This window comes from Narcine bancroftii, chromosome 2 (genome assembly GCF_036971445.1).
Source record: "Narcine bancroftii isolate sNarBan1 chromosome 2, sNarBan1.hap1, whole genome shotgun sequence".
Lineage (NCBI taxonomy): Eukaryota > Metazoa > Chordata > Chondrichthyes > Torpediniformes > Narcinidae > Narcine > Narcine bancroftii.
This window is the reverse complement of record NC_091470.1, coordinates 145693362-145713996: the sequence shown is the minus strand read 5'-3', so window position 1 is coordinate 145713996 and position 20635 is coordinate 145693362. Positions and strand designations below refer to the sequence as shown.

Genomic DNA, 20635 nt, shown 5'->3' with positions numbered 1-20635 from the left:
TGTGCTTGTACAATGAGATGACAATAAACTTGAACTTGAGCCTTGGTGAATTGGATGAGATATTAACAAAATGATAACCATTGAAAGATGCAACATGGAAACAAGCTCTTGGGCCCAAACCCACCATCAATGACCCTTTTACTCTAATCTGACATTAATCCCATTCTCAGCAGCTCCCCCTTCATTCTGCCACTCATCTGCACACTGCACGTCTTTTTGGGGACAGAAAGAAAGTGAAGCCCCTGCAGGGGTGAGGGGTGGGGGGGGGGGGGGAACCCACCTGGCCCGAGGGAGAACTGGCAAAATCCACACAGTCAGCACTGCAGGTCTGGATTGAGCTTGATCAGCTTTAATAATGTGTTGCCTTCCACAAGAAATTCAGGCAGAGGGTCATCATTTGCCCCCTTAGTGATGCATTGCAGGTCCAATGTGGTTGATGTTGCAATCGCTGACTTCCCCGCTACTGACTAAACTCAAATGTAAGCAATATCTCTGCAGGAGGAGTCACAAGGTGGCAATCCAGATCCTGTTCTGAAGAGTGGGGCAGAAATCATTCAGATCTGGACCAGGAGTGAGAGTGGAGCGAGGCAGATGCTGGCAATGAATAGGAAACCCTCGGCACCATTTCAACAAAGAGCAGAGGGATTCCCCTCTGCTCAATATTTGTCCCCTTAAACCCAAATTATGGTCAGTTCAGATAGTCAGACCTGATCAACAGGTCCACATCATGCATTCATTCTTCCCAGAAATTCATCCCATTGGCAGAGTCCCTCAGTGACCTCTGCACCACTGACCTCCTCAACTTTCCACCTCCCACCTGCCAGCAAATGAGGTGCCTCACTGTTGGGCAGCAGTCGGCATCCTCTTCCTGTGACCAAAGTTGAGGACCTGGGATGGATGGATCAGGGGAGTCTCCCCAGTTTTGGGCCGAATGCAATGAGAGGAAGCCTTGCTGGGGATGGATGGCCCGGGAGTGGAGGGGAGTTTGGGTGTTCAGTTCGGTTTAAGGAGAATGATGCTCAGCTTTGGATTGAAGAAGGGAGAGGGGACCATTGATGAATTTTGTCAGATCGCAAGATTAATTTTTAAAACGTTTTCTCAGCATGCCCTTTCCTTCAGGTATGTAAGCCCACAGCGATGCTTCTCCGCTGCCCCCACATATGATTTGACGGGAGGTGCTGACTGGGAGGAATTGGGTGAGGGGGGGGTAGGGAGGACCTGACCAGTCTGAGGGGGGTGGGGGAGGCTGACCAGATTGAGTGGTGGGTGCAGAATTTCCCCAGTCAGCAATGATCAACAAGCAGCGTCTACCCCTAGCTCAATCAACCTCAGCCAGGAGATCAGGATGCTTTTCCAGGAACATTGAGTCCAGGGTCGTTTATTATCATCTGATTGTACGTACAACCTGACCAAACAGCGCTCTCTAGTCCTCAGTGCAAAACACGCAGACACACAACCAGACATAACACAGATATTTGCAGTGCATACACCTATCGACATATATAAATAAAATATTGTCTAATAAATAGCACAGTCTCAGAGGGTTTGTGTGAGCAGTTCCTTTGGTCATTCAGCATTCTTAGTGCCTGTGAGAAGAAGCTGTTCCTCAGCCTGGTGGTGCTGGCTCTGATCCTCCTATATCTCTTCCACAATGGGAGCATCTGAAAGATGGTGTGTGCAGGGTGGAAGGGTCCTTAAAAATTGTAAAGTATATATAATGCAGCATTGTTGAATCACAGGCAGGCAATCCAACCTATTGGAGCTTGCTGTGTCAAGGTGGCCATGGTGTAGCCAACATTAAAAAACAGTGGCCACACTGGTTGCAAAACATTTGTGTAAATTTGTGAAAAGGTGCTTGGAATGCTTTAAACTGCCTGGGCTGTGAGTGTGTGAGTGTGTGGTCTCTGACAGAGTGAAGTGGGGGGGGGGGGGGGATAGGGTGAACGAGGATTCATCTGAATATCTTCAGTCGAAACTGTCATTAATAACCTTCATTCAATGTTGAGGTGCCACTTGGAGTTAAAGAAGAAAGCCTTCAGATGCTAGAAAAGACCCTGGCTATTGCCCATCGACACTCATTTATTGTTTTCCACTTGAGATGCAACTTGAGGCTTTTGTGAACAAAATCCAAAACTTTTCCCCTTGAATACCTCCTTGACAAACCAATGATTTGCTGAGAAAGGATATGTACTGCCATTTCCTGTGACTTCACAGCAAACCAACCAATCACAGTGTTTGCTTAAAACGCAACCATGAGATGTAGCCACTCGGAGAAAGACTTCCTTATTCTGGGACAACCTGCTGGACCATTCTACATGACAAAAGGGAATTTAATTCAATTCTTTACGTGCAGCCTTTTTAATGGCCTCAAGATGGTTAGAAGAATGTTCATCTCAATCTTAAATATACCCAACGACCATCCACCCACAGCTGCCTGTGGCACAGGCTCAGTGCCCTCCTCCTTTTTCCCAATTTATTCTGAGACCAGGTTTCTTGGTACTCCACTCTCTCATGAGAAGAAGTCATCTCGGCATTGACAAGGTCTGGGCCCCGATGAATCTTGTCTGCTTTAATAAGATCACCTCTCATTCTTCGAAGCTCCAATGAGTCCCAGCTTGCTCAACCCTTCCTCGATGAACAACCATTCCTCATCGAACCACCCTTCCAGATCATGAAAATTAATTTGCACTGAATTCTCTGGATCGATGATCCAGAAATCTGTCTTCAAATGCAAAAAAAATTAACCAGCACTTTCAGAAACTTCAGTGTGACTTGCAATGTTCTGTGACCCCATGTGATCCAAGGGAATGTGCTTGTTGAGTGAAACATGAAAGTCTGCGGACACTGTGATGGTCGTTGTACTGCCCCAAAATGCTGGAGGAATTCAGCTGGCCTTGCAACATCCAGAAGAGACAAAGAAGTATTGCTGGCATTTCAGGCCTGAGCCCTTTTTCAAGGAATCAACAAAGAAAAGGATTGCTCAGAATAAAGACAGGGCAGGCTGGAGCTCATGTGAATGTAGCTCAGGCACGGTGCAGCCCCTGGAAAATTCTGTCTGAATGCAGCTCGACAACTGTCTCCATCCAAATGCAAAAGGGTCAGTCCGAATCAGAGCAAGAAGTTGTTTTGTTTCTCGGACTGCTGTCTGGGAGTTAAGAATGTGTTTGCTTTCACACTGTGCCTCCCTGGGAAGGCTTCAAACCTACAGTAAGTGATCGTGCTCCAAAAATCTGCCATGCCATTCCTTCTAACATTAATCCAGATATCCTTGCCAAGACCTCCTCAACATGAAGAAATCCAGCAAATGTACGCACACTGCCAATGGATAGGAATCAGAAGGGTCGCTGTTTTGGAAGCTGATACTGTTTCTTTTACTTCTGTGGCAACTGTATCCATGGAAACCCTAGTTTATTCCAGACAATTGAGGATTTTTACCTTTCTTGTGCATTCCTTGGACTTGGTTTCAGCTGTTTCCGAGAATAATTCCCAATGCACCTCCAGTGACAGCATTTTCTTTCAGCCTGCTCTTTGCAGATGGAGGCAGATGAAGTTAACGTGCTTTTGCTGCACTGCAATTGCTCCCTGAAATGATCAGCTTTGCAGACATTGGGGTGTGACTGATTGAGGCCAAAGCTTCAGGTGCCAAGCTGGACACTTGTACGTCCCTTTGGAATACACCCGGTACCAACACTTGTTCTGGCAAGAGGAGGAGGGATGAGGAAGAAGAATGATCTTGCATGGTGTGACAAGACAGCAAAATCAATCGAGGGAAACAGATGATATCAGACATTCTGGATCGTTTATTGGTGTTAGCTGATCTCCATAGTACCTGTATTTAATGTGCGCGTATCCGTGCGCGCGAGTGTGGATGTGGTTTGTGTAAATCTGTCTGTGTGTGTGTGCATCTATATGTGTCTGTGTATGTGTGCGTGTGTCTGTGTGTGCATGTATGGTGTGACTGTATGGATTGTGTGTGTGTGTGTGTGTGTGTGTGTGTGTGTGTGTGTGTGTGTATGATGTGAGCGTACGGTTTGTTCATGTCTCAGTGTGTGTGCGCGCGTCTGTGTGCGTGCGTGGATGGTGTTGTGTGTGTGTATGATGGGAGTGTCTATGGTTTGTGTGTGTGTGTGTGTGTGTGTGTGTGTGCATGCATCTGTATGTGCCTGTGCATGTGTGTGCATGTATGGTGTGTTATGTGTGTATGGGAGTGTCTATGATTTGTGCATGTGTGTGTGTGTGTGTGTATGTGTGTGTGTGTGTATGCATGCATCTGTATGTGCCTGTGCATGTGCGTGCATGTATGGTGTGTTATGTGTGTATGGGAGTGTCTATGGTTTGTGCATGTGTGTGTGTGTGTGTGTGTGCGCGCGCATGCATCTGTATGTGCCTGTGCATGTGTGTATGGTGTGTTGTGTGTGCATGATGGGCGTGTCTATGGTTTGTGCATGTCTGTGTGTGCATGCATCTGTATGTGCGCACGTGTCTCTGCGTGCATGGTGTGAGTGTATGGCTTGTTTCTCTGTATGCGAGTATGTGTCCTGTTTTGCTGCTGGTTTCTTGATCTCCAAAGGAGGTGGATTGGGTCTGGATATAATCCCCAGATATCTGTGGTTCTACGAACAAGGGAGTGTTGCCGTTGAGGCAGAGGGAACATGGGACGGTAAAACAGAAGCAGATTAATTTGGGAGGGCTCGTCCTGGGCTAAAGGTCATGAGTTCAAATCATAAATTTAAATTTAAATAGAGTAAGTCAATCAAAATTCTGGAATAATAAAATCAAATGGGAATTATTGTAAAATCTACTTGATTCCTAAATTGATTTCAGGGAAGGTATTAACCTTGACCTTTCTTATTTTTTAAAGTTGTCTTTAATCATTGGGTGCATGGGTATTGCTGGTAAGGTCAACATTTACTGCGTTCCAGTGCTCAGCTGTGGTCTCCTCCACATCGAGAAACTGGGTACAGACTGGGAGATACTTTTGTTGAGCAATTCAGCTCTGTTTGCGGTGATAGCGATGATCTCCCAGTGGCCACTCATTTCAATTCCCTTGCTGACATATCCGTCTATGGTCTCGTGAACAGCCAGACTAAGACCACCTGCAGATTGGAGGAACAACATCTCATCTTCCGACTTCTCCGGTTTCCATTGGAAACCCCCTACCTCCCGTCTTTGTTTTTGGCACAGTGCAAACATACATATAAACTGCCTTACAAAAATAAATAAAAATAGTCCACAAGAAGTTAAAGAAAGTAAGGCAGTGTCTTTCATTCATTGTCCATTCAGGAATCTGATGGCAGCGGAGAAGAAGCTGTCCTTGTGCCGCTGAGTGTTCGCCTTCAGGCCCCTGTACCTTTTTCCCGACGGTAGCAGAGCGAAGAGGACGTGGCCTAGGTGGTGAAGGTCCTTGAGGATAAATGCTGCTTTCTTAAGACACCGCCTCTTGCTGGTGTCCTTGATTGGAGAGGAGACTGGTGCCTGTGATGCCCTTGATCTCTCTCTTCCCTTCTCCCCCTATTTCATTTCATGGAGCCATAATTAATACATACTTTCTCTTTCCTGTCCTCTTAACATAGCCAATTAACACCTTTGGTGTGCTGGTCTCCCCCTTCCAATTTTCCCATTTTCCCCTTCCTTTTTCCAGATGCCTGTGTCTCTATTTCAGTCATACTGTGAGGAAGGGCTCAGGCCAGAAACACTGCCCTGGAGCTGTCCTCTTGACCCATTGCTGGACTGTTCGTGTTCCGCGATCCTCTTCAGTTCCCGATTCTGGGTGAAGCTGTCTGATGGGACCCCATTCTTCCCTCTTTGGGCTGTAATGGTGTATCTGGGAGAACCTCTGCCTCTCCACACCAGACCAGGGTTGTATGTTCTCCCTTTGGCCACCCAGTTTTTCTCCCAGTCAGTAAAGCGGCCATTGAAACCTGCCCCTTGTGTGAACCATAGAACATTGCAGTATTTTGGCCTTCTAATCTGTGCAGAACCATTTTTTTTGCCTGGAAAATGGGTGATAAAATCTGGAGGGAGTTGGTGGATGGTGTTGAAAGTGAGATTAGTGTAGTGCACAGGATGGATTTATGGTTAGTGCAGAGTTTAATGGCTGGGGCCATTGAGAGGCTGCAACCTCTCAACTATACTTCATGCACTGAGAATCTAAGATCCCTGCACCTGAGGTCAAAATCTTCTTCCCCTCCTCTGTTCTCCCAGACATTAGCTCAATATCACTATATAGCTAAAATAAAATCAAAAAGTGATGGGGATACTCAACAGACCAGGCGGTGTCTAAACTGTCTCACCCATTGGTGAAAGATGCCTTGATAACATCTTCACTTCAAGCAACTGCCTCACTCCACTTTAAAAGACTTTATTGGGAATAGTTTGTGACAGTGGATTAATCGCTCAACCTGGGTGGAAAAATTCCTCCACCCTGCCTTTTAATCAATTTGTTGCCAAAATATTCTCTTGCCAATAATCCTTTGCAATTCACAAGAGGATCTCAAATCTGTCTTTGAAATGATCCCTTATTCCTGGACCCTGTTGCTTTGGTGTTGCCTTGCGTACCAGAAGGTACAGAAGCCTGAAGCTCCCTGTACATTGACTACTCGGTTAATTGATCGTTATGAGCTGCCCCCTGTGTGCAGGTGAGTGGTGGAATCTGGGGGGGGGGGGGGGGGGGGGGAGCTGATGGGAGGAACAAAAAGTGTGGTGTGGTTGATTGCAAGCATGGTTACAAGGGGCTGAAGGGTTTTCTTCTGTGATGTATGCCTCTGCGGTTTACAATAATTGGAGTTTACATCCAAAGACACCTGTAAAGTCAATGTTAGTCCCAAAGTGATTCACTGACTGATTAATCTGCCACATGACTTCATGACAATTCTCTAACAGGTTGTGATCTCACTGCTATTCTTCCACCTTTGCCTTCAGTGTTCCAAGCCACATCCTGTTGATTCAATCAGGCTTTTACCATCTCTCTCCTGCTGCTAATTGCATCCCTTGTTCAAAGTATACATTACACTGCAATTTGGTGTGGCACTTTGGAAACACTTCATACACATAGAATATTTCTTTTGCTATAAATTGACTGTCAAATATTTTACTTCTTACAGAGCAGGGATAGGTCCCGAATGACTGAGTGAATTGATTCTGAACCAGTGAATCACACAGGGCAATTAAGTGCAGTGGGTTTATACCGTAGCTGTGGATTTTATTCCTGCAATTTTGTTACGAGTTCGGCTTGAAAATCAAAAAGACGGATGCTGAGGAAGGATCTTTAAACTGAGGCAAACGATGAGCTGCCAGAGGGACTCAGCCGAACGGGTGACATCCATGGGTAGAAATGGTCAGCCAACATTTTGGGTCGTGACCTGCTGAGCGTTGCCAGCATTGTTTGGCCAGTCAGCATCTGTGGAGAGAGGAGCGTAACTAAAGGCCATGCACAAAATTGCTGAAGAAACTTAGCAGGTTAAGCAGCGCTCATAGGAAGTAAAATTTAACCAACACTTTGGGCCTGAACCCTGATTCCTGACCAAGGGCTCAGGCCTGAAACCTTGGTTGAATTTTACTTCTGATGGATGCTGCACGACCTGCTGAGTTTCTCCAGCAATTTTGTGCCCTGCACTCAAGCTCAGTGTAAGCAGATGTTCTTGTTTAACAGTATAACAAGACAGGAGGATCAGAGCCAGCCCCACCAGGCTGAGGAACAGCTTCTTCCCACAGGCAGTAAGAATGCTGAACGACCAAAGGAACTGCTCTCACTAACCATCTGAGACTTTCATATTCATGAAACTATATTTATTTATCAATTTGTATAGATAAAATATTTTTCCTGCATATGTATTGTTTGTCTGTATGTGTGTTATGTCTGGTTGTGTGTCTGCATGCTTTGCACCAAGGACCGGAGAACGCTGTTTTGTCGGGTTGGACTTGTGCAGCACCTCATAGCCTGAATATGTCTGAGATTGTATGAGCAGGATCAGGCCTGGTCAGTACTTGGAATGGTGACTGCCGAGGAACACCAGTACTGTAGGTTTCGGTGAGGGGCGCTGGATAAAGTGGCAACTCTCTGTTTGCCTTACGGTCGACAAAAGTTAAAGAATTTCATGTCTGTTGCATTCTAAATGTCGTCTCCATGACAACAATGGAACCTTCACTTTTACAATTAGATGACAATAAACTCAACGTGACTTGATGAACGCTCAGACACTTCCGCCACAGTTGACAGTCCAACCCACTGATCTCAAAGAAACAGGCTCTTCGTCCACCATGTCTGAGTCTGAGCCACAAAAGTTTCAGTTGGAGGAGGTGATCAAAGCTTGATCAGGACCTTCCTGAAGATAGACAGGGAGGTGGACAACAGGAGAAGTTCAGGGAGAGGATTCTGGATCACAAGACTCCAGTGAGTGAATGTTCTGCTGCCCCAATTAAATTTGGAGACAGATCAGATCAGATTCTATTTATTGTCATGTAATAAAACAGAAATGTAATTTTCCACAAAATTGCCTTTAGTCTCTGCCATCAGACAAAGATTCGCCATGAGCATTGCCTGGCGCCCCTGACAGTCTGAGAAACAAATCAAAAGAGAGAACTTACAGTCTCCAACTGTCCATCGATTCTCCTTCAGGGCTCCCGCAACCACACTTCAGATCAATTCAGACCATCGGCAACTTCCGACATAATGAGGAAGCCTTCAGCGCCCTTTGAATATTTTCCTTTGAGAATTTGCAATCAACGTGCAGTCAAAACAAAGAATAATCTAAAAGAAAAATATCGATGTCCATAATATTAACAAATTAATACAAAGATTGATCTGCATGGTCGATATTAAAGAAAATGAGAAAAATGCAAATTCAATGTCCGTGTTGAACCAAAGGGAGTAAAAGAGAATAGAAATGAGAGAGAGAAGGGACCCCCCCCCCTCTCCCACAAGAAACAATAAGAAAGAATAAAAAGTTAGAAAAGAGAAATAATAAGGAAAAGAAAAGATTGGCTTCACCCCAGATAAACCCCACTCCCATCAAGGGACAAATAACTTAACCTATCGAGGGTCTCGGCACTGCGAGCACCGGGGGGGGGGGGGAAGCGACAGAAGGGGGGGAAAAAAATCAGAATCATTAAAGATTTATCCCAATGTACCTTAGGTATGAATTCCATATTCTTGAAAATATGTCCTACCTGTTTCTGAGGTTTGAAGTGATCTTCTCCAGAGGAAACACAATGATACATTTCGATCTTCCAGCGGCTAAACCTCGTTGGGAATCAGATTTCTAAGTAATTGCTATACATTTCCTGGCCACTGCTAAAGTGAGCTTAACGAATTTTAATTGATATTTTGACAGCCTCATTTTAGGTCTAATGTCTTTTAAATTCCCCAATAAAAATAATTCAGGTACCTGAGGATATTAAATTCCAGGAGATTACCCATATCTTCCCAGAAAAGCTTCACTTTAGGGCATGACCAGGTTGAATACAAGAAAATACCTATTTCTTGACCACATCAAAAAAATTGGTCTGATATTTCCGATTTAAATTTGTAATTTTTTGTGGAGTGAGGTATAGTTGATACAAGAAGTTATATTGGACCAGCCGATACCTTACACTAATCGTGTTAATCATGTTGTCTCAACAGAAGTCGAACCAGCAAAATGGATAATATCTGTGCCCAAATCTGATTCCCACCTTTGTCTTGATTTATTGAGCTTTTATTTAGAATTTCCTGTAAGGAATACATTTTTGAAGTAAATTTTTTTGTGCTCCACTTTCGAACCAGACTCTATTTATACACTGTGGTAAAGTTAGTGTTGGACCCAATTTGTCCCTTAAATAAGATCTTAACTGAAGACAGCTGAAAAGAATTGTATTTAAAACTCCATATTTGTTCCTGATTGCTCAAATGTCATGAATGGTCCCTGCTCATAACAATCCTCAATACACTTGACCCTTTTCTGGGACTTTATTATCATTCACTAATGGAATTAACACCAGGGGTGTTTGAGGTAAAAGACTCCCCCACCCCCACCTTGTTCCCAATTTGACCATTCATTTTATTCCATATTGTAATTATATGCTTTTATTTGGGGGGGGGGGCTTGTTTAGGGTCAGATATTAATCTATATACAAGGTTTTCTGCTCTCCTTTTATCAACCTTATGCAACTCCAATTTTATTCATGAAGACTTGTCTCCTCTGGTAGCAAACTTCAATTGCGTTGTCCAAAAATATTTTTTGAAATCCAGGAGCGTGAACTCCCCCTCCCCCCCTCCAGTTTTCAGTGCCCTTTGTGAGCTCTCCTGACTGTCAGCATTCTCTTGAATCCCACTTCCGATACTTTGTGCTGATGAGTCTCCAGCGGCCTGCAGCCTGATGTGCGTCCTTTGACCTCGAGTCACCAACAGCCAGCAGTCTTCGTGGGTTCCTCGCTCGCTCATCACCAGCAAAGAGATCAAGAGCACGAATAGATAGCAGAGGCATTAAAATTCGATCCAGCACATTGAGAACGCGTCAGCTCAGGAGGTGAATTTTGTTGCTTCGTTCATGTGATCCATATAAGTTAAAATCAAACAAGATCATTTAAACCACTCATTCAGGCCCACAAGTGTGGGTCTCCCATTGTCTGTTAACATGATACTTAACATCTCCCAGAGGAGCCAGTTAATTGTGACAAATTTTCTCCTTGCTTTAATTGAATTTTACTTCTGTCTTTTATGGGACTTGCTTGACCTTGATACTTGACCAAATGTAAAAGGGAAAAAAAGAGCTCCCATTTACAAGGTCCTTTTCACATTCTCAGGAACCCCCCCCCCCCCCACCGAAAGCTCTTTGCAGTCAATTAAGTAAGTTTATGAACCATAACTTTTGTTGGCAGGAAATGCAGCTGCAGATTCAAGCAGTGTGATAAATGAAAGACAAAGAACTGCAGACAGAGCGGCAAAGAGGAGTTAAGCTGTTTATTTCTGAACAAAGGAGTGAAAAAATACAAAGTGCTAGAATTTTTTTAATGTAGACAAGAATGCACCGGAGATGCTTGAACTTTTATAGTTTTTATTACCCAGACCTTGCGTGATTTTTCCGTTCTGAAGTGTCTCCCTACCTTCCACCAGAGGCCGTTCACACAGGAACAACCAAAACTCCAAATATCCACATCTGTCAGTGAGTTTAGACAGAATTCCGGAAGGGATGTGTGATGAAGGATGCGCTATGCCATAGCGTCGACATGGAACATGTCCTATGACATACAGGTGACGTACAGACCCACTACGGTGGCATCGTCAGTGACATCCTATTCATTAGCCCATTGTTCACAGATCGCTTGCAGTTCTGTTTAGACCTCAGGTGATGCGTGAAAATAACTAGGGGTCGAGGAGGTAGAATGTTGGAATGGGAATGAGTCCGTATTCCCATTCCGATCTTTATACACAAACTGCGCTCTGGAAAATTGGGCATCATTTCATGGAATGCAGTGGCTGTGGAAAAAACATCTCTGTTTCTCTCTTCACACAGGTGCTGTCTGACCAATTGCTCCTGTTAGTGCCCGAAACCTGTTGGCCTTTCAGCACACAGAGACCACTGGCACATTCCAGGCTGCAGGAGGATGTGCCGAGGGATGCACTGAGGCTTGGTGGAGCCAACGTGAGGGCGCTGTGTCTCGAGTCCTTCCGTAACTGAGTATCCATTCCTGGGCAAGCCCCTCAAACAACAGAATGGGGAATAACTACAAGGTTTGCCTAGGGGTTATCGCAATGCTGTTACAGCCCCGTCAATCGGTATTGGGGTTCAAATCCCGCACAGTCTGAAAGAGGGTTGTATGTGCTCCCTGTGTATGGGTGGGTTTTCCACGGGGGCTCTGGTTTCCTCCCACCCTTCACAAGGGTTATAAGTTAATTGGGTGTAATTGGGCCGGAAGGGCCTGTTACCTTGCTATATGTTTTTAAAAGAAGGTGCCATAGGGGTGGTAATGGTGTAAGTAGAAATTAATGTAACAATATACAGCAATGGAAACAAAACTAAGGATGAAAGTGACTTGAATGGGTTTCCTTTTGTTAACAATTTATTTTGAATAAAGTCTCTTGTTGGTTTAAAAGATTGTTCCTGTGTTTTCATTGATCTTTGTTGACGAATAGCACAATCTGGGGAGAAGGGCAGACAGTGAGACTGGGTGCGAAAATGGATCAGCTCGTGATTGAATGACAGGGTCGACTCGATGGGCTGAATAGCCTGTGTCTGCTCCTATGTCTGATGGAATCTGAAAGCAGCAGGATATAAATCGTCCTTAAATTTGGTGATACATATTCGGATAGGTGGGGGCGGGGTGGGGTTTGAAGAAAGCGATGGAAATGTGAGGAATGGCATTCCTCTGAGAGGCAGCATCAATCAGATGAGCTGAATGGCCTCCCACATTGTATGAAAAAAATTTGAAAGTATTCTAACAAAGCTGACTGCAAGCAGGTAGTTTCTCGAGTGAAATGCTTGTGATTATGGCAACGATAATAGTTTGGTTTAGTAATTTTCCTTCGAAAACATTATCAGTATGAATCATTGTTCACAGCAAACCTGATCCCTGGCTGGGTGACATTTTACTGACAAAGATGATTAATCATTTCAAACCAAACAAAAAGTGTCAATAACAGATGAGGAGAAAATGAAAGAAGTAATGTAAAGCATCAAAAAATACGTTAAATAAGCAAGTACATTCCTGCTAGAAGAACAAATTCACTGTTCCGATTTGGAAGTTACACTCTTATTGTTTTACTCTGTCAGTTCAATACTTTCACAATTCACAAGTTGGGACTCTGGAATTAAAACAGAATGTGTTGGAGTAATTCTGCAATTACTAAAATTCTGAATTTCACTTCTGTTTTTTGACTTCAGTATCGTCCAACTCCTCATGTTCTTCCAATGGAGATCACTGCACGTTCATGGGACAGCACCTGGTTTTCTCATGAGGTGGACATCACCTGCCAAATGCAGTCTTTATTCTGACGCCTTCCTGATCTTTTCTTATGCCTTGTTTAAGGGCTCAGGCCTGAAACGTCAGTTTCTTTACTTCCTCAAGATTCAAAATTCAATTCTTTGTCATGAAAATAAAGACTCACCATCGGTAGAACTGCCTCTTACAGCTAGAGAAAGAGAAGCAAAGGGGGTCCCTTCAGAGTCACCGAGTGCCTCCAGCACTCATGAAGCCCCCTCAGCCAGTCCAAACCATCAGCAGCCCAGGCTCCAGATCAGAACCTCTGACATGATCAGAGACCCTTCAGCACCCTTGGCACCTTCTCACATCCCAATTCTGATACCTGGTACCCCCTTCAGCCATTTTCAAGCTAGTCTCCGGTAGACTGCAGCCTGGTGTGAGTCCCTCAACGGCAGTCACTGGCGGCCCACGGCCTGCATGGTTTCCTCACCTCAAGTTACGAACAGCCCACGGCCTGTGTTTGGAGCCCTTCACTGGTCCGCTGCGATGACCACCGTTCCATGGGCTGTTTCCCCTGCTTCTCCTTCTCAAAGATGAGGTGGTCTCCCCATTTTCTGGTGCCCTGGAGCCAGAGCTCTGCTTCCCAGGACTTGGTCACCCCTCGTGATTGCTGCTGATCATCAGTGGCGCCATCTTGAGTGCAGACCTCGTGGTCACAGTATTTTAAATAAAACCACCATTGGCTCCATTTACAGGCTGCTTAAACACTACACAGAGCTACCAGCAGTCAGCCTAGGTGGTTGTACCCCACAGGAGCACTGTGACTCCGCTCCCCATGCTACATGGGTCTGCGACAGCCACCATTATTAAAGCCTGTGGTCGCTGCGAGATCAGCTGAGTTCCTAGCCTTTCTGAGTTTTTACTACAACCTAAGCGCCTGCAGACCCTAGTGTTTCCCTCCCCACAGGCTCAGCAGTCAGAAAACACATCCACTTACACCTCCTCTGAAGAAATCCTTTATCTCTTTCTATGTTTTCTCACGCTGCCATTCTTTGAGTTCGTCAATCTCTCCTCTGATTGTGGCTTTGTTCTAAAATTTCCCAGCTGCCAAATTTGGTGACAGAACAAAGACATGAATCCACGTTGCTCTCAAGGCTGCCTGGCCCATGAGCACAGAGTTATCTGGCACGGAAACCAACCCTGAGACCCAACTCATCCACCCCAATCAAGGGTGGATTAACTCCCACCCTGGCTTTCGGCTGGGGTTAAGGAAGGCAAAATAGTGCCTATGGCAGGCACTGAAATTGCACCCCCTCATTAAAACTTACTGACAAGGAAAAGCTCCAGAGGGTTGTTAACTCAGTCTGTAACATCACAGGCATCAGACTTCACTCCATCGAGGATGTCGTCTGAGGCGGTGTCTTAATAAACCAGCCTCTATCCTCAAGGACCCCCACCACCCAGGCCATGCTCTCTTCACACTGCTACTATCGGTGAAAAGGTACAGGAGCCTGAAGATGAGCACTCAGCGGCACAAGGACAGCTCCTTTCCTGCTCCCATCAGATTCCTGAACAATCAATGAACCACAGCAGAGGGTTAACACAATTACCTTTGTGACATCTCCAGTATTTGCTCATTGATCCTTTTTTCATTCCCAGTTCTATACTCGGTGAATTGTGCTCTTTTTCACATCGATTGAATGTTAGAAATAACCTGTTCGCCTGCTCGCAGAAAAAACTTTCGCCCCCATACCAGGTACTTTGCAATAAATACTACCAGCCCAGTGTTCCGATATGGAAGGCAACTGGAGCATCTGGACAAAGCCCTATTTGATGAAAGGGGAGCATGCAAACTTCATAAAGACAGCAACAGAGGGAAAACAGTTCTGGTCTATTCCGTCTCTCCTTATAAATCAAGCACTCCAGTCCTGGCAATGTATTTGGGAACATTTTTTGCTCCTTTTCTGGTTTAATCTCATGATTCTGATAGAATAGCAGCCAGAACTGCACCCAATGTGGCAGGCACCATCTCACCAACATCCTATATAGCTGCAATATGACCCCCTCCCACACCCAACTCTTCCACTCAATGCTCTGCCCAATGAAGGCAAACCTGCCACACACCTTCTTCACCACTTCGTCTCCCTGTGATACCACTTTCACAGAACCAACATTGCCGAGGTCACCGAATGTTTACACTCCTGACCTGGTTTAACTTTCCAAAATAACTTCCTTTTACCCTTATCTGCACTTGAGTGCGGCATGGTTTGCGTAGCGGTGAGTGCAATGCCATTACAGTGCCAGCGATCGGGACCAGGGTTCGAATCCCGCACTGTCTGTACGTTCTCCCCATGTCTGCGTGGGTTTTCCCTGGGGGCTCCAGTTTCCTTCCACCCTCCCTTCAAAACATACCTAGGTTGTGGGTCAATTGAGCAGCATGGGCTTGTGGGCTGAAAGGGCCTGTTACCAGCCTGTATGTCTGAAAAAAAATTAAAATTTAAAGTTTTAATTTAAATTCCATCAACCTTCCCTTTGTCCAACACTTTGCACTTTAATTCTACTTTAAATGAACAATCTTGAACATTGAATGAGGCAGCTTTTACCTGGTGCATTTCAGGATAAATTTTGATTCCAGAATTCCATTTTATTCATCTGCTTTGATTTTGCTTCCAATGTTTTTTTTTCCATGATGCTTTTAATAAACTTGCATCAAGGCTGCCAAGATGGTGAAATGGTTTTGAAGTAATGTTGTATCTGTCAAAGGGAAAATAATATGGGAAGAATTAATCGTCTGATGTGCAAACCAATCTCTTTTTGTGATCCCTGAGCAAGACTGTGGGCAGTTTTTGAAAATTCATGTTGCTGCTGGAACAGTTTCAAGTCAAGTTTAAGGACATCTAATTGCACAAGTACAACCCGACGAAACAGCGTTCTCCAGTCCTCAGTGCAAAAACACTCAGCCACACAACCAGATGTAACACATTAACAGACAAATAATACATAGACAGGACAAATATACATAAATACAGATATAAAAATAAATATTGTTTATTATTAATATGAGGGTCTCAGATGGTCATTGGGAGCAGTTCATCAGTCGTTCAGCATTCTCACTGTCCGTGAGAAGAAGCTGATCCTCAGCCTGGCGGTGCTGGCTCTGGTAATCCTGTATCTCTTCCCCGACAGGAGCAGCTGAAAGGTGCTGTGTGCGAGGTGGAAGGGGTCCTCAACAATTCTGCGCGCACTCTTCAAACACATTGACGGGGTGGAGGGAGACTCCAGTGATCCACTCTGCCACTCTAATAGTCCTGTGGATTGACCTCAGATCCATTTCTCTGCAACAACCGTACCGCTCTGTGATGCAGCCAGCCAGGACATTCTCGATAGAGGTCCTATCGAGAGGTTGACATGATCATGGCTGGTAGCCTTGCCCACTTCGATCTTCTCAGAAAGTGCAGTCTCTGTTGTGCCTTCCTGACAAGTGAGGTGTTTCTTTTGAGGTCATTTCTTTTATAGCCACAAGCTGGGTGATCACACAGGATGAGGTGACAACACGAGATGGGTGACCACATAGGATGTGGTAGCTGGAACTACAACAGTGTTATGTGATGCAACATCTTTGAAGAATCAACGCTGGGCATTGCATCTCTGAGAAGCAAGGCCTGTCATAAGATGATAGGTGCATGCCGTTTTGTCATTGATCCCTGATGCCAGAGCTTGTTAATGCCAATCAATGGATACAGCAGCTTTCAACAGTGGATGTTCCACTCTGGGGATATTTAAAGCAGAGATTGATTAGTAAAGGAGTGAAGTTATGGGGAGAAAAGCAGGGGGTTAAGGTGAAAGGGAAAATCAGCTATTTGAAGGTGTTGGAGACTCGATGAGCTGAATGACCTCACTCTGCTCTGGTCTCATTACTTCTCGGGTGCATTGAGGTGGGAACAATGTTTGTACACAGTGATTTGCTCACCCTCTCCCTCCCCTTTTATCTGTGACTCAACAGACAGCCCCCTTCTATGTGAGGCAGAGTTTTGGCTTCACAGTCAGTGTGAGGGGCTCAGCAGCTGAGGGACCCGCACGGGCTGTCAGCAACTTGTGGCTGGGGGCTGCTGGAGTCTGGTTCACAAGAACCAGGTATCGGAACTGGGATTCGAAAGGGTGCTGAGGGCAAGAAGGGCTCCCGAAGGGCCTTCGGCGCTGAAGGCCTCCTGGTCGGATCTGGAGCTCGGGGTGGCCGATGGATCGTACAGGAGTCTGTGCGGCTGCAGAGGCTGAGGGCTGGTGGTGAATCTGCGGACAGTTCATGACTCTGAAGGGACTCTCATTTGCTTCTTTTTCTCTTACTGTAAGGGGCGCCAGGCGACACTCATGGTGAGCCTTTGTCTACAGCAGCTCGAAGGCAATTTTGTTTAATATTACATGTTCTGTAGTATTAAAATAAAGGGATCTTAAATCTCGGATAGAACATTGATCCAGGTTTGATCTTGACCTCTGGCGTTGTCTGTGTGGAGTTTGCACATTCTCCTTGTGACAATAAGGGCCCCGCCCAGATACTCCAGTTTCTTCCACATCCTAATGATGTGCTGCTGGTAGGTTCCCGTTGATTTATTACAAAGTACCTGATACAGTGAGAAAGTTTCTTCTTTGAGCAGGCGAACAGGTTATTTCTAACATTCATATCGATGTGAAAAAGAGCACAATTTACTGAGTATGGAACAGTAATGAAAAGAAAGATCAATGAGCAAATATTGGACATGTCACAAAGGAAATTAAGTAAACACAATTCCTTCAGGTTTTGACAGGATGGGTGTCAGGAAGATGTTTCTGAAGGTTGGGTGTCTTGAAACAGGATCATCGCCTCAGAAAAATGGCTTTGCTCTTCAAGAAAGGCATGAGAGAAATATTTCCCGATGTTGGCAAAACTTTGGAATTCTCCATTAAAGTGGGTTGAAGTGATTCAAACGGCTAAGAACGTTCAACAGAAATTGGACAATTTTTGGAGATGAGAAGGTTTCCACAAACTATCGGTGTAAAGGATTATCAATAGGACACAACAGCTCAGATGATGAATGATTACTCCCACTTGTCTCATGGACTTGCACCTTGGACGATGACATTGTTGAGAAAGGGGCAGAATGGCTGCGCAGACATGCCATTGGCCCAACAGCTTCTTGTACCGCTCCCAAGCCTCTGGTCAATCAAACTGTGCAGGAATTCAGAAGTAAGCAGCTGGAAATACTCAGCTGGTCGGGCAGCATCTGTGGAAAGAGAAACAAAAGTTCATGTTTTCTGTCAGAATGAGAAATTTTTTGTCATACTTGTCACAAAATTAGCTGTTTTACAGCAGCATCATCATGTAAACTTTATATAAACTACTTGACCAAATAAATAAAAATAGTGCAAAAAAGAGAAAGCGAGGTAGTGTCTGGGGTTCATTGTCAATTCAGGAATCTGATGGTGGAGGGGAAGAAGCTGACCTTGTGCCGCTGAATGCTCCCCTTTTGGCTCCTGTAACTTTTTCCCAACAGTAGCAGAGTGAAGAGGGTATGGCCTGGGCTTTGGGGAGGTCTTTGAGGATAGAGGCTGCTTTCTTAAGACACTGCCTCTTGTTGGTGTCCTCGATGGCATGAAGGCTGGTCCCTGTGATATTGCGGGTCGAGTTAACAACTCTGGAGTTTTTTTTCTTGTCCCGTGCATTGGCACCTCCGTACCAGACACTGATGCAACCGGCTAGAATGCTATCCATGGTACACCTGTAGAAGTTTTCGAGAGTCTTTGGTGACTTATTGAATTTCCTTCAACTCTTCACAAAGTACAGCGGCTGGCAACCCTTCTTCATGATTGCATCAACATGGAGGCTCAAGGACAGATCCTTAAAGATGTTGATACCCAATGTAATCAGAATTGAGATTTGAGTCTTCACTACAAAGAATGGGTGGAAGAACTTAGAGGCCCAAAGGGATGGTCGGGATAGGTGGAGGGCAGAGGGGGATTGAATGACATATGTAGTTGAAGGAGGATGGTATAATTGTACTGGGAGAGAGAAATCAAATCTGAAGTACTGACAGGAGTAAAACACAAATGTCTGCAGACACTGTGAATAAAGCAAAAACACAATGCTGGAGAAACTCAGCAGGTCAAAACAAAGATAATGACACATAACCCAGATTTTGGGCTTGAGCCCTTCATCATGGTCTGAGCAAAATGTAGCCAGGTGTCCAATTTAAAACAGCAATGGCCAATCTTCATAGTTCTGGTTTGCAACAGATGAGTCACCTTGAGCATTTCAGACAACGTTCTCCATATTTCGCTGACACGTCAATGTATTTACACTTGACCTTGAACCAGCAAATATAATTTTGTGTTTGTTTGCATCTGGAAAAGGGTCTTATGGACATATGAGATTAAAAGTGATGGCAAGAGCAAAGTGTAGAGGCATAAAGGAATGGCCCAAGGTCCAAAGCATACCACCTTTGCCATGATTTTCATCTTGCAGTGTCGCCTCTATATTTCTGTCATGATGTCTTTTGCAGACATTCGTCATTGATGTATCCACAACGGTCTCCTGAAGAGAGTTTCTGATCTTTTGGACAGACATTTGGGGATTTTTCTTCATTATGATGAGAATTCTTCTGTCATCAGCAATGGGGGTTTTCCTTCGATTACTGAGGTCACCAAACAGTTGATTTTTGTCATCCTCAGGTTTGGGGAATGTCACTTTATGGCTTCTTTGACTTTTGTTGGCACAACTTGGGTCCTCATGTAGTAAAATGGCAACTGCAGACTCCAAATGTGATCGAAAGCTGAGAAGCAAGCCTAGCTCCCTTATACCTGGACCAATGAAGCAATTAAACATCCCTGAAGACTCACAAACACCTGTGAAGCCAAATGTCCCAAACATTATGTCCAACTGCTGATGGCAGTAACAAAATTAATTCTGAGGTCAACAGAAACATCTGCTCAAATTTGCACAAATGCCTCCAAACTCTAGCTTCATCTGACACCAATCTGCAGAAGCTGCAAAGGAGCTAAACACTGGAAAATCCTTCCATGCTCATCAGTCCCCTGATCCAAATCCAATTGACCATGCCTTCCAGATGCTCAGAGAAAACTTAAAGAGACAAGCCCTGAAATAAGCAGGAGCTGAAGAGGACTCCAGTGGAGGCCTGGCAGAGTATCACCAGAGAAGATACTCAGCATCTTGTAGTGTCCATAGACTTCAAAGAGTCTTTGTATGCAAGTGATATCCAACATGGCTATTTTTATATACAGAACACTGCTATGTCTCAAATACCATGGTGCCCTGAAATGGAAGGACTATGTATAAAAAGTGCTGCAATTTCTACATGGTCAAAAGGAAATGAAGACAAATAACCTTGAATCAAATCTGGAATGAGCACTTTAATCACATGAATTGTTTAATTACAAATTTAAAACTGTGGAGCACAGGGGTAAATAAAGGAAAAAATGTCTTTGACAAATTATGGAGGTCACTGTTCTCACTGTGAGGTAACAAGCTCCATGCTCAAACCATCCTCCCTGCAAAGAACTTTCTCCAGAATTCCCCAATGGATTTATTTGTGTAGTGGAAAAAAGAAATGTTAATGATCTGGAAATGGACGAATTAACAAGATGCAAATAAACACAAAATTATACTTGCTGGTTAAAGATCAAGTGGAAATGCTTTGGCGTGTAAGTAAAGTCTGGAGTTCATTGCCTAAAATGCCCAAGGTGA

At 44.6% G+C, this 20635-nt stretch overlaps 2 long non-coding RNA genes across 2 annotated transcripts; one reads left to right on the top strand and one right to left on the bottom strand.

The window, feature by feature from the left end:
* The first annotated feature begins 7848 nt into the window (after nt 1–7848).
* Nucleotides 7849–12058, top strand: LOC138754319 (uncharacterized). The gene is made up of 3 exons (XR_011351655.1): nt 7849–8392; nt 9623–10505; nt 11493–12058. It is a non-coding gene; the product is annotated as an uncharacterized lncRNA (long non-coding RNA).
* On the bottom strand, nt 10907–18348 carry LOC138754320 (uncharacterized). Its single transcript, XR_011351656.1, has 3 exons — nt 18003–18348; nt 15504–15654; nt 10907–15379 (listed from the first exon to the last, which is right to left on the bottom strand). It is a non-coding gene; the product is annotated as an uncharacterized lncRNA (long non-coding RNA).
* Nucleotides 18349–20635: the final 2287 nt, after the last annotated feature.